This window comes from Papio anubis, chromosome 5 (genome assembly GCF_008728515.1).
Source record: "Papio anubis isolate 15944 chromosome 5, Panubis1.0, whole genome shotgun sequence".
In the NCBI taxonomy this organism is placed as follows: domain Eukaryota; kingdom Metazoa; phylum Chordata; class Mammalia; order Primates; family Cercopithecidae; genus Papio; species Papio anubis.
In genome coordinates this window covers 120532155-120546227 of record NC_044980.1, presented here as the reverse complement: position 1 = coordinate 120546227, position 14073 = coordinate 120532155, and the positions used below count along the sequence as shown (strand labels likewise).

The 14073-nt window shown below is 38.0% G+C and overlaps 1 protein-coding gene and 1 pseudogene across 1 annotated transcript in view; one reads left to right on the top strand and one right to left on the bottom strand.

Moving 5' to 3' along the window:
• CCDC192 (coiled-coil domain containing 192) overlaps window positions 1–14073 on the bottom strand; it is a 243827-nt gene that overhangs the window by 157116 nt on the left and 72638 nt on the right. The gene's annotated exons all lie outside the window — the stretch shown is intronic.
• LOC108586409 lies at window positions 10499–13516 on the top strand (annotated as a pseudogene).

The following is a 14073-nucleotide window of genomic DNA, read 5'->3' as shown; positions in this document are numbered from 1 at the left end:
TTCTTCACATGGCAGCAGCAAGAAGTGCCAAGGAAAAGGAGGAAAAGCCCCTTATAAAACCATCAGATCTCGTGAGAACTCACTCACTATCATGAGAACAGCAGTGTGGGATTAACCACTCCCATGATTCAATTACCTACCACAGGGGGCCTCCAAGGATACATGGGGATTATAGGAACTGAAATTTAAGATGAAATTTGGGTGGAGACACAACCAAACCATATCATCATCTCTATAAAATATACAAAAAATAATAGCTGGATGTGGCGGTGTGCAGCTGTAATCTCAGCTACCCAGGAGGCTGAGATGGGAGGATTGCTTGAGCCCAGTAGAGGTTGCAGTAAGCTGAGATTGTGCTGTTGCACTCCAGCCTCGGTGACAGAGCATGACCCTATCTCAAAAAAGAGGCAGAAGCAGAAAATGAGAAGGAGAAGAAGAAAGATGAGAAGGAGGAGGAGGAGGAGGAGAGGAGAGGAGGGAGGAGGAGAGAGGAGGAGGAGGAGGAGAGGAAGAAGAAGAAGAAGAAGAAGAAGAAGAAGAAGAAGAAGAAGAAGAAGAACAAGAAGAAGAAGAAGAGGAGGAGGAGGAGGAGAAGAAGAAGAAGAAGAAGAAGAAGAAGAAGAAGAAGAAGAAGAGGAAGAAGAAGAAGAAGAAGAAGAAATAGAAGAAGGGAGAAGAAAAATAGAAATTGTGGAGTTGAAAAGCACAATGGCTAAAAGAAAAAATTCACTAGAGGGGTTCAATAGAAGATATAAGCTGGCAGATAAAACAATCACCAAACTTGAAGATAGATGTCTTAGTCATTTCAAGCTACTATAACAAAATATAGTATAGATTGGGTGGCTAAACCAAGAAACTTATTTTTCACACCTCTCAAGGCTAGATGTCTTATTTCAGAATGCCAGCAGAGTTGGATTCTGTTGAAGGCCCTCTTCCTGGATTACAAATAGTTGCCTTCTTATTGTATCTTCAATGGAAAATAGAGATAGAGACCTCTAGTTTTCTCCTTTTCTTATAAGGGTATGAATCTCATCATGTGTGTTTCACCCCCATGACCTCACGTAAACCTGATTACTTTCCAAAAGTCCCACTCCAAATACCATCCCACTGAAGATTAAGACTGTAACATATGATTTTTTGGGGACCCAAACAGCAGGTTCTGAAAGGGCTCAGTCTGAAATCCAGACTCTCCTGCTGCAGTTAGGGACCTATCCCATTTGTGCACAGACCTGCTGGGAGACATCCCTGTCTGGGCCACTGGAACAGTCTTCTAGACTCAAGTGCTGGCCAGTAGTTTTACACAGTTCCAGAGTCCTCCTTGGATTTTTCCCAGGTCTATCTGGGCCAGAAAGCCACATCAACCTCAGAGCCCTTGTGAGACTTTCAGCAGGCCCAGGCTTAGAGCATTCTCTAGTGCTAAGATGGCTGCAGTGATCACAGCTCAGGGAACACAACAGTCAGTCAGTTTGGATTCCCTGGAAGGCCCACTAAAGGAGGACTGGCACAGACAAAGCCAGACTGTGATGACAAAAACAAATACCTAGTCCCTCAACATGCAGACCTTATTGCACCTACAAAAGCATCAAGAACATTCAGGGAAATATGGCTTATCCAATGGTTAAGTGTCAGAGAGCAACCCTGAAGTGATGAAGATGTGTGATCTTTCAGACAAATAATTCAAAATAGCTGTTCTAAGAAAGCTCAATGAACTTCAATACAACACTGAGAATCAATTCAGAAATTTATCAAAGACACTTAACGAAGAGATAAAAATAATTTAAAAAACAGAAATCCTACAGCTGAAAAATACAATGAAGGAAACAAAAATTGAATTGAGAGCAGAACTGGACCAACAGAAGAGAGAATTAGTGAGCTCAAAGAAAGACTAGTTGAAAACACACAATTAGAGAGGAAAAAAATAAAAAGGAATGAAAAGGGATAAACAAAGTTAACGGGATCTATGGCACAACATCAAAAGAGCAAACATTCAAGTTATTGGAGTTAAAAAGATAACTGAGAAAGACAAAAGGGTAGAAAGGTTATTCAAAAAAATAATAACAGAAAACTTTCCAAACCTGTATAAATATATAAATATTCAGGTACAGTAAAGTCAAAAGTCACCAATTAGATTCAACCCAAATAAGAATACCCTAAGACATATTATAATTAAACTCACAAAGGTCAACTACAAAGAGGGATCCTGAAAGTAGTACAGGTCAGGAGGGAGTGCAGTGATATATTCAGAGTGCAAAAGAAAAAAATTCCCGGCAAGAATGCTGTACTCAGCAAAGTTCTCCTTCAGATGTGAGGGAACTACAAAGACTTTCCAAGACAAACAAAAGCTAAGGAAATTTGTCATTATAAGAAATGTTAAAGAGAGCTCTTCAAATGGAAAGAAAATGACACTAACTATACTAATATTGCAACTATTGTATTCAAACCACTTCTATCTTTAATAAGAAGATAAAAGACAAACCTAAAAAAATAACTAGAACACTTTGTGAAGAAGTGGGCAATATAAAAAATAAACCAAAAAAGAGCAGGAATGGCTATACTTACATCAGTTAAAGTAGACTTTAAGTCAAAATTGTAAAAAGTGACAAAGAAGGTCATTATATAAAAATCAAGGTGTCAATTAAGTAAGAGGAAATAACAATAGGAAACGAATTGTACCCAATACCAGAGCATCCAAATATACAAGCAAATATTAATAGATCTAAAGGAAGAAATAGACTGCAACATGATAATAGGAGAAAACTGCAACATTCCACTTTTGGCAATGAAGACATTATTCAGGCAGAAAATCAAGAAAGAAAGAAAAATTTGGAGTTAACCGTGCTCTAGAGCAAATGGACCTAACAGACATTTACAAAACATTACATCCAACTGATGCACAGTATATTTTTTCTCATCAGCACAAGGAACATTCTTCAGGACAGAAAAATGAAAATGGCAATACAACAAACCAGAACCTAATGGATGCAGCAAAAAGAGTTAAAACAATAAACATTTAACACACACACAAAAAGAAAGACTCCAAATAAACAACCTAATGATGTACCTCAAGGAACTAGAAAAGCAAGAACTGGACAAACTCAATATTAGTAAAAGAAATGAAATAATAAAGATATGAGCAAAACTCAATAAAATTAAAACTAAAAATGTACAAAAGATAAAATGAAGCATTTTTTTTTGAAAAAATAAACAAATCTGACAAACCTTTGCTAGACTAAAGAAAAAAAGAGAGAAAACTCAAATAAATACAATTGGAAATAGAAAAGGAGGCATTAAAAATGATACCACAGAAATACAAAGGATCATTAGGGACTACTAAGAACAATTATTCATCAAAACATTGGAAAACACTGAAGAAACTGATAAATTCCTGAACATAAAAACCCACCAAGATTGAACAATGAAGAAATAGAAAATTTGAACAGACCAATAATGAGTAATGAAATCAAAGCAGGATTAAAAAGTCTCCAATCAAAGAAAAGCCTGTTGAGGTCACTGATGAATTCCACCAAACATTTAAAGAAGAATACCAATGCTACATAAATTCTTCAAAAAAGTTAAAAAGGAAAGAATACTTCCAAACTTATTCTATGAGGCCAGCATTAACCTGATACCAAACCAGACAGAAACACACACACAGAAAGAAAACTACAGGCCAATATTCCTGATAAGCATAGATGCAAAAATCCTCAAGAAAATACTAGTAAACCAAATTTAACATCAAATGTAAAAGATCATTCATCATAATCAAGTGGGACTCATCCCAGGGATGCAAGGATGGTTTGACATATGCAAATTAATATGTCACATCAACAGAATTAAGGAGAAAAATTATAAGATCCTTTCAATAATGCTTAAAAAAGCATGCAATAAAATTCAACATCCTCTTATGATTTAAGAAAAAGCCTGCATCGCCGGGTGCAGTGGCTCACTCCTGTAATCACAGCACTTTGGGAGGCCAAGGCGGGAAGATCACGAGGTCAGGAGATCGAGACCATCCTGGCTAACATAGTGAAACCCCGTCTCTACTAAAAAAAATACAAAAAATTAGCAGGGCATGGTGGTAGTCACCTGCAGTCCCAGCTACTTAGGAGGTGGAGGCAGGAGAATGGTGTGAACCCAGGAGGCGGAGCTTGCAGTGAGCCAAGATCGCGCCACTGCACTCCAACCTGGGTGACAGAGTGAGATTCCATCTCAAAAATAAATAAATAAATAAAGTCTGCATAAACTGAATACAGAAGAAACAAGCCTCAACATGATAAAGGTCATACATGTCAAGTCCACAACTAATATCATACTGGGAAGGGAAAAATTGAAAGCCTTTCTGCTAAGATCTGGAACAAGACAAGAATGCTCGCTTACACCACTTTTATTCAACATAGTACTGGAAGTCCTAGCCAGAGCAATTAGGCAATAAAAAGAAATAAAAGGCACTGAAATTGGAGAGAATATGTCAAATTATTCTTCTTTCCCAAAGACATAAAGTTATATTTAGAAAAACCTAAAGACTCCATCAAAAACTCCTAGAGGCCAGGCGTGGTGGCACATGCCTGTAGTCCCAGCACTTTGGGAGGCCGAGGCAGATAGATCACAAGGTCAAGAGATTGAGACCATCCTGGCCAACATGGTGAAACCTCATCTCTACTAAAAATACAAAAATTAGCTGGGCGTGGTGGCACACACCTGTAGTCCCAGCTACTCAGGAAGCTGAGGCAAGAGAATTGCTTGAACCCGGGAGGTGGAGGTTGCAGTGAGCCAAGACTGTGCCATTGCACTCCAGCCTGGGCAACAGAGTGAGACTCTGTCTCAAACAAAACAAAACAAACAAACAAACAAAAAACTCCTAGAACAGATAAATAAATTCAGTAAAGCTGCAGATACAAAATCAACATACAAAAATCAGTAGTGTTTCTATATGCTAAATGCAATCAACCTGAATAACAAATTGAGAAAGCAATCTCATATACAATAGTTGGAAACAAAACATATAAATAAATTTAATGAAAGAAATAAGAGATCTCTGTAAGAAACATTATAAAATCCTGGTTAAAAAAAATTGAAGAGGATATAAGAAAATAGAAAGATATTCCACACTCAAGGATTGGAAGAATTAATATTGTTAAAATGTCTTTACTACCCAAAGTGATCCACAGATTCAAAGCAATCCCTATCAAAATACCAGTAACATCCTTCACAGAAATAAAAAAAAACTTAAAGTTCATACAGAACCATAAAATCCCTGAACAACCGAAGCAATCTTGACCAAAAAGAGCAAAGCTGAAAGCTAATTTCACACTGCATTACAGAGTTACAGTAACCAAAACAACACAATACTGGCATAAAAACCCCAAAAACAAAACAAAACAAAACAAAACAACAACAACAAAAAACCACCCCGAACAAAAATGAAACAGATACACAGACAAATGGAACAAAATAAAGAACCAAAAAAAAAAAAAAAAAAATTCACACACTTACAGTCAGCTCATTTTTAATAAAAATGCCAAGAGCATACAAAGGATAAAGGACAGTCTCTTTAATAAATGGTATGAGGAAATCAGGATATCCATATGCAGAAGCATGAAAATAGAACCCCTTCTTCCACCATATACAAAAATAAAAAGAATGGGTTAAATACTTAAATGTACAACCTGAAACTATGAAAATACTAGAAGAGAACATTGGGGAAATGCTTCAGGTAAAAGCACAAAAACCACAGGTAAAAGCACAGGTGACCATAGCAAAAATAAACAAATGAGATTGCATCAAGCTAAAAAGCTTCTGTCCAGAGAAAGAAACACTTAAAAAAGTGAAGAAACCACCTAAAGAATGGGAGAAAATATTTGCAAACTATCCAGCTGACAAGGGATTAAAGTCCAGAATATATAAGGGACTCAAACAACTCAACAGCAATAATAATCATCATCATCCAATCTGAAAATTGGTAAAAGATTTAAATAGAAATTTTTCAAAAGAAGACATACAAATGGCCAATAGGTACATGAAAAAGTGCTCCACATCACTAATCATTAGAAAAATGCAAATCAAAACCACAATGAGATATCAACTCACCCCAGTTAGAATGGCTATTATCAAAAGAACAAAAAAGGACAAACGCTGGTGAGTATTCAGAGAAAGAGGGATACCCATACACTGTTGGTGGGAATGTAAAGTAATAGAGTCATAATGGAAGACATTATATAGGTTCCTCCAAAAACTAAAACTAAAATGACCATATGATTCAGCTATCTCACTGTTTGGTATATATCCAAAACAAAGAACATACTATATTGGCCGGGCGCGGTGGCTGAAGCCTGTAATCCCAGCACTCTGGGAGGCCGAGGCGGGCGGATCACGAGGTCAGGAGATCAAGACCATCCTGGCTAACACGGTGACACCCCGTCTCTACTAAAAAAAAAATACAAAAAACTAGCCGGGCGAGGTGGCGGGCACCTGTAGTCCCAGGTATTCGGGAGGCTGAGGCAGGAGAATGGCGTAAACCCGGGAGGCGGAGCTTGCAGTGAGCTGAGATCATACCACTGCACTCCAGCCCGGGCGACAGAGCGAGACTCCGTCTCAAAAAAAAAAAAAAAAAAAAGAAAGAACATACTATATCAAAGAAATATATGTACTTCCATGTTTATTACAGTACTATTCACAATAGCCAAATACAGAATCAACCTAACTGTTCATTAATGGACGAATGGATAAAGAAAATGTGGTATATATACCCAACAGAATATTATTCATCCATTAAAAAGCATGAAAGCCTATCATTTGCAGCAACAGGAATGGAACTAGAGGTCAGTATGTTAATTGAAATAAGTCAGGCACAGAAAGACAAATATTATACGTTTTCACTTCTATCTGGGGCTAAAAATGCAGATTTTATGGAAGTAGAGAGTAGAATGGTAGTTACCAGAGGCTGGGAAGAAAAGGGAAGAGGAGAGGATAATGAGAAGTTGGTTAATGGTACAAAAATAAATAGGAGAAATAAGTTCTAGTGTTCATTAGTACAGTAAGAAAATTATGATTAGCAATAATTTATTGTGATCAATATAACTAGAAGAAAAATATTAATGTTCCAATACAAAAACAAATAATGTTTGAGTGTTGGATGTCCCAATTACCTTAATTTGATCATTACACATTGTATATACGTATCAAAATATTATATGCACCCAAAATACGTATAACTATGATCTGTCAGTACAAAACGTATCCCAAAATGGCCCCCAAACCCCAAAATACAGGATGGTAAAGGCACAAGGTAGATATTCCCATTCCAGAAGGGAGAAAAATGAAAGAAGGAAGAGGTGATGAGTCCCACAAACGTCCAGAACCAACCACAGCAAATTCCACTAGACTTTAATGCTCAAGAATAATCTAGAATAATCCTTTTTCATTTGATACTCTGCCCTCCAGGACCACTGGAGTGGAAATGTCACCCCCACAGCTTGGCAGAGATCCACCCATGCTGTGGCTAGGTTGAGCAGGACTTGTGCTCACCCAGCCCTACTGCATGGGGGTTATGCCCAAAGGCTCTCAGAATTGTGGTCTCTCCCCCAGGGTTCTGTCAGAGAGAAACTAAACCCCAAGGGCTCTACCATGTAAGGATCTTACTTTCAAATTTCTTCCAGGTAGGGTTGTGCTACCATGGCTCCAGGTGACCGCACCTTCATGGCTTTAGTTGGAGGATATTTGGCCTGTTGAAGCTGAGATGATGTCCCTGATAATCTCTGAACTGCCTTTGGGGCTATTTCCCCCATCTTCTAGAATAGCACAAGACTACTGAATAACTTTAGCATCCTGTCCTGTAGCCTCTAAGAAGTCTGAGAAACTTTTTTCATTCCCCCCAACTTTCATCTCCTTCAGTTCAGACTGGCAGTGTTCTTGGTGGAGTACTGATTAAGTCCATGTTTCACACCCATACCAATCTCCTTAACAGACAGTTGCTTGGCCACACCCTTGGTATTCTTAACACTTTGCTTAGAAACGTCTTCAGCTAAATATCCAATTTTATCACTCACAAGTTCTATCTTCTGCAAAACACTAGAACACAAAGATAATTTAGCCAAGTTCTTTGCCACATTACAACAAGGATTGCTTTCCTCTGGATTCCAATGGCATGTTCCTCTTTTCCATCTCAAACCTCATCAAAATGGCCTTTACTGTTCATATTTCCACCAACATTCTGCTCATGATTATTTATGTCTTCTCTAAGAAGAAGGAGGATTTCTCTCCAGTTCTCCTATTTTGGTCAGGCCTCACCAGATTGTCTTCAGCAGCCCCTTCATGGAAATATCTACTTCTTAAAGCATGAAGCTCAAAACTCATTTTAAGGTATTTGTTACAGTAGTATCACACTTCTTGTTAACCAATTTATTTTAGTCAGTTCAGACTTCTATAACAAACATCATAGACTTGGTGACTTAAAGAAAAAATATTTCTTACAATTCCATAGTCTTAGAAGTCCAAGACCAAAGTGACAAAAATTTCAGTGTCTTGTGAGGACCCTCTTTCTGTTTTACAGACAGCCCCTTTTTTTGCTGTATCCTCACATGATGGAGAAAAGTAGAACTCTTATCTCCTCTTCTTATAAGGGCAATAATTGCATCATGAGGATTCCAACCTCATGACCTTAATTCTCTCCTAAATGCACCCCCTCCAAATACCATCACATTAAAAATTAGGAATTCAACATATGAATTGGAGGAGGTGTAAATATTCAGTCCATAGCAATAGAGAAATTGGAATTACCCAGTCTGAATAGCAGAAAAAAAAAATAATGAAGAGAAATAAACAGAACCTAAGAGGCCTATGGGACACTCTTAAGCATACTAACATACACATTCTAGGAACAAATAACTGCAAAAGATACAGAATCAAAAGGGAACACTAGAAAATATCAATCAAACACAAAAGAAGGCAGTATTGGAGGAACTGAGGAATAAAAAGGATATAAAATATATAGAAAATGAAAAGCAATGTGGCAGAAGTATATTCTTTATTATATATTTTAAGTGGCTTAGATCCCCAATTAAAGACAGAAACCAGCAGAATAAATTTTAAAGTGTGATCCAATTATATGCTGATTACAAGAAACCCACTTTAGACTCAAAGAAACAAATAGGTTGAAAGTAAAAGAATGAAAAAAGACGTTGCATGTAAATAGTAGCCAAAAGACAGCGAATGTGACTATAGTCACATAGTCAAATAGATGTTGAATTTTTTTATAAAAAATTTTTATAAAAGTGAAAGAAACACATTGCATATTGATAAAAGTGGCAATTTGTCAAGGAGATATAAAATTATACACATAAATGCACCAAACAGTGGAGTCACAAAATATATGAAGCAACTATTGATAGAATTTACGAGAGAAGTAGACACTTCTGTGAGAATAGTTGGAGACTTCAATATTCCACTTTTTTTTTTTTTTTTTTTGAGGTGGAGTCTCGCTCTGTCACCCAGGCTGGAGTGCAGTGGTATGATCTTGGCTCACTGTAACCTCCGCCTCCCAGGTTCAAGAGGTTCTCCTCCTCAGCCTTCCAAGTAGCCGGGATTACAGGCATGCATTATTATGCCCAGCAAATTTTTGTATTTTTAGAAGAGACCAATGCCATGTTGGCCAGGCTGTTCTCAAACTCCTCACCTCAAGTGATCTGCCTGCCTTGACCTCTCAAAGTGCAATATTCCAGTTTCATAACGGATATAATATCTACACAGAAAACAAGAAGAAAATAGACTTGAATTACACTATAAACCAACTAGACATAACAGACATAGTATGACAGATAGAACAATCCACAAAACAACAGAAAAATATATATACTTTTTCAAGTGCACATGAAACATTCTCCAGGGTAGGCTATAATTTGGTTCATAAAAATAATTCTCAATAAATTTAGAAGGAATAAAATCATTTAAAGTACCTTCTCTCACAACAATGGAGAATAAAGCTAAAAATCAATAACAGAAGGAAAATTGAAAAATTTTCACATACACAAAAATAACACACTCTTAAACAACCAGTGGGTCAAAGAAAAAATCACAAGGCAAATTAAAAAATATTTAGAAACAAATGAAGACAAAACATAGCATACAAAAACTTATGGGATGAGGTGGCGGCAGCAGGAGGAGGAGGCCTGGGCTGGCAGGGGAGGAGAAGGTAGGCGCCATGTCACATGCAACTCCAGGCAGGGCAGTCCAGTGGCTGAGGGATGCAGCCAGACCTTGGTGGGATGCGGGTTTTGCCAAGGCCTAGGTCTGGCGACTAGGTGGAGGCATCACGGGAGCCTTTTGGGTACCACGGAGATGTGTGTTTGCCTGCAATATATTTCACTCTCTACATTTAAAGGACATTCTTTCCAAACTGCTGTGAATAAATTTGGAATGGTACTGCATATTTTTATCTAATGGAGAACTAGCTGCACTTTGAATAAGGATTGCTGCACTGCATGACTTTAGAACATCCCTCACGATGTCATAAACCCGGAGCCAGAACCCCCAAGGCCTGAAGCAGATTGGCCTGGACCAGATCTGGGACGACCTTAGAGCCACCATCCAGCAGGTGTACATGCCGCACAGCATGACCAGGTCCAGATACATGGAGCTCCACCCTCATGTTTATAACTAGTGTGCTAGGGTACACCAGTCAAACCAAGCATGAGGAGCTGGAGTTTCTAAGTCAAAAAAGGGGCAGACACCTGAAGGTGCTCAGTTCGTTGGCTTGGAATTATACAAACAACTTAAGTAATTTTTGAAGAATTATTTGACAAGTCTTCTTAAGGATGGAGAAGATTTGATGGACAAGAGTGTACTGAAATTCTACACTCAACAATGGGAAGATTACTGACTTTCAAGCAAAGTGCTGAATGGAATTTGTGCCTACCTCAATAGACATTGGGTTCACTGTGAATGTGACAAAGGATGAAAGGAATATGTGAAATCTATTCCCTTGCATTAGTGACTTGTAGAGACTATTTAGGCCACTGAATAAACAGGTAAGAAACTCTGCTTCAAAGCTGATCAAAAAGGAAGGAAATGGTGAAACCATCAATACAAAACTGTGAGTGGAGTTTTAGTTTTACATGGAATTGGAGCTGAATGAAGATGATGCATTTGCAAAGGGCCCTACGTTAACAGTGTATAAAGAATCCTTTGAATCTCTCTTTTTTTTTCTGTCACAGAGAGATTTTATGCCAAAGAGAGCACTGAATTCTTGCAGCAGAACCCAGTTACTGAATATATGAATAAGGCAGAAGCTTGTGTGCTTCAGGAACAGCAAAGAGTTCAGGTTTACCTTCATGAAGGCACACAAGATGAATTAGCAAGGAAATGTGAGCATGTCCTCATTGAAAAACACTTGGAAATTTTCCACACAGAACTTCAGAATTTATTGGAAGCTGACAAAAATGAAGATTTGAGACACATGTATAATCTTGTATCTAGAATCCAGAATAACCTAGGAGAATTAAAAAAACTGCTGGAGATGCACATTCATAATCAGGGTCTTTTAGCCATTGAAAAGTGTGGAGAAGCTGCTTTAAATGACCCCAAAATGTATATACAGACTGTGCTTGATGTTCAAAAAATGCATTGCCTTGATAATGTCTGCATTTAACAATGACACTGGCTTTGTGGCTGCTCTTGACAAGGCTTGTGGTTGCTTCATAAACAATAATGTGGTTACCAAGATGGCCCAGTCATCCAGTAAAATCCCCTGAGTCACTGGCTCAATACTGTGACTCCTTCTTGAGGAAAAGTTCCAAGAACACAGATGAGGCAGAACTAGAAGATACACTCAATCATGTAATGGTTGTCACAAGTACACAGGTGACAAAGACATGTTTCAGAAGTTCTATGAAAAATGCTGGCCAAGAGGCTCATCCACGGTGACAATGCGAGTGATGATGCCAGTAACTATGTCAATTTTCAGCCACTGTGATGGCTGGCATAGAAAGCTGTGAATTGCCGATAACTACGTTCCAACCCTAAGGGAAGGCAGTGAGTGACATTGCTGAAGCCAGCATGTTCTCTAAGTTAAAGCAAGCTTGTGGTTTCGAGTATATCTCTAAACTTCAGTGGATGTTTCAAGACACTGGTATGAGCAAAGATCTGAATGAGCAATTCAAAAATCACCTGACAAATTCAGAACACATAGACTGAGATTTCAGCATTTAAGTGCTGAGCTCTGGGTCCTGGTCCTTTGAGCAGTCTTGTATGTTTGCCTTCCCTTAGGGTTGGAATGTAGTTATCGGCAATTCACAGCTTTCTATGCCGGTCGTCACAGTGGCTGAAAATTGACATGGTTATATCAGTTGTCTAAAGGAGAATTAGTAACTAACTGCTTCACAAACAGATATACTTTTCAGGCATCCACATTCCAGATAGCAATCCTGCTTCAGTACAACACAGAAGATGCCTTGGTCCTGGAAGATGAAAATGCAAATGCTGATGAGGTGGAATTGAAGCCAGATACCTTAATAAAATTATATCTTGGTTATAAAAATTAGAAATTAAGGGTTAACATTAATGTGCCAATGAAATGGAACAGAAGCAGGAACAAGAAACCACACACAAAAATATTGAGGAAGACTGCAAACTACTGACTCAGACGGCCATCATGAGAATCATGAAGATGAGGAAGGTTCTGAAACACCAGCAGTTAGTTGATGAGGCCCTCACTCAGCTATCCTCCAGGTTCAAACCCCAGGTCCCTGATCAAGAAATGCATTGACATTCTAATTGAGAAAGAACATTTGGAGCAAGTTGATGGTGAAAAAGACACCTACAGTTACTTCACCTAACCCTCTAGGAAGGGTCTGATTGTGTGTCCTGCAGCAAATAGTTCATGTTGGAAAGAATGGAAACAACTCAAGTTTATAGCAGCCAGCCTGCCACCATTGGACCTCCCTTTTTAAAACTGAGACCAAGACTCCTATCAGCTGGTCTCAGATTTACATTGGAACTGCTCAGGATAGATACATTTCAAATCTGTAAATATGGACACCAATGCCATTTACCCTAATTTAAGAACAGAAAAGACTGAACCTCCCATGGTGAAGGCTGCCTGCTACTGCATTTAAATCAAGACATGGGCTCCCCCATTAGCAACTGTTGTATTGGCAGCACTTGTCATGTTGGCAGCACTTTGAGAGCAAGTCTGAATGGACTCATGTGTAATCTGTTATGAAAAACCATTTGTTTAGTGTATTTCATTTTTAATGTGTGAAAATAAAGAAAATTAAAGGATTTCTTATTGAATGGTACCTCACATCTCAACACTAACATTGAATGTAAGTGGCCATATTGCTCCACTTAAAAGATACAGAACAATAGAATGGATAAGAATTCACCAACCAACTATCTTCTACCTTTAAGAGACTTACCTAATACATAAGGACTCTCATAAACTTAAGGTAAAGGGGTGGAAAAAGGCATTTCATGTGAATGGACACCAAAATGAGCAGGAGTAGCTATTCTTATATCAGACGAAATGAACTTTAAAGCAACAGCAGTTAAAAAAGACAAAGAGGGACATTATATAATGGTAAAAGGCCTGTTCAACAAGAAAGTATCACAATCCTAAATATATATGCGCCTAACACTGGAGCTCCCAAATTTATAAAACAATTACTTATAGACCTAAGAAATGAGATAGGCAGCAATACAATAGTAGTGGGGGACTTCAATACTCCACTGACAGCACTAGACAGGTCATCAAGACAGAAAGCCAACAACAACAACAACAAACAATGGATTTAAGCTATACCTTGGAACAAATGGACTTAAAAGATATACATACAAAATTTCACCCAACAACCGCAGAATGCACATTCTATTCAACAGCTCATGGAACTTTCTCCAAGATAGACCATATAATAGGCCACAAAATGAGCCCTAATAAATTTAAGAAAATTGAAATCATATTAAGCACTCTCTCAGATCACAGTGGAATAAAACTGAAAATCAACTCCAAAAGAAACCTTCAAAATCATGCAAATATATGGAAGTTAAATAATCCGATCCTGAATGATCATTGGATCAAAAATG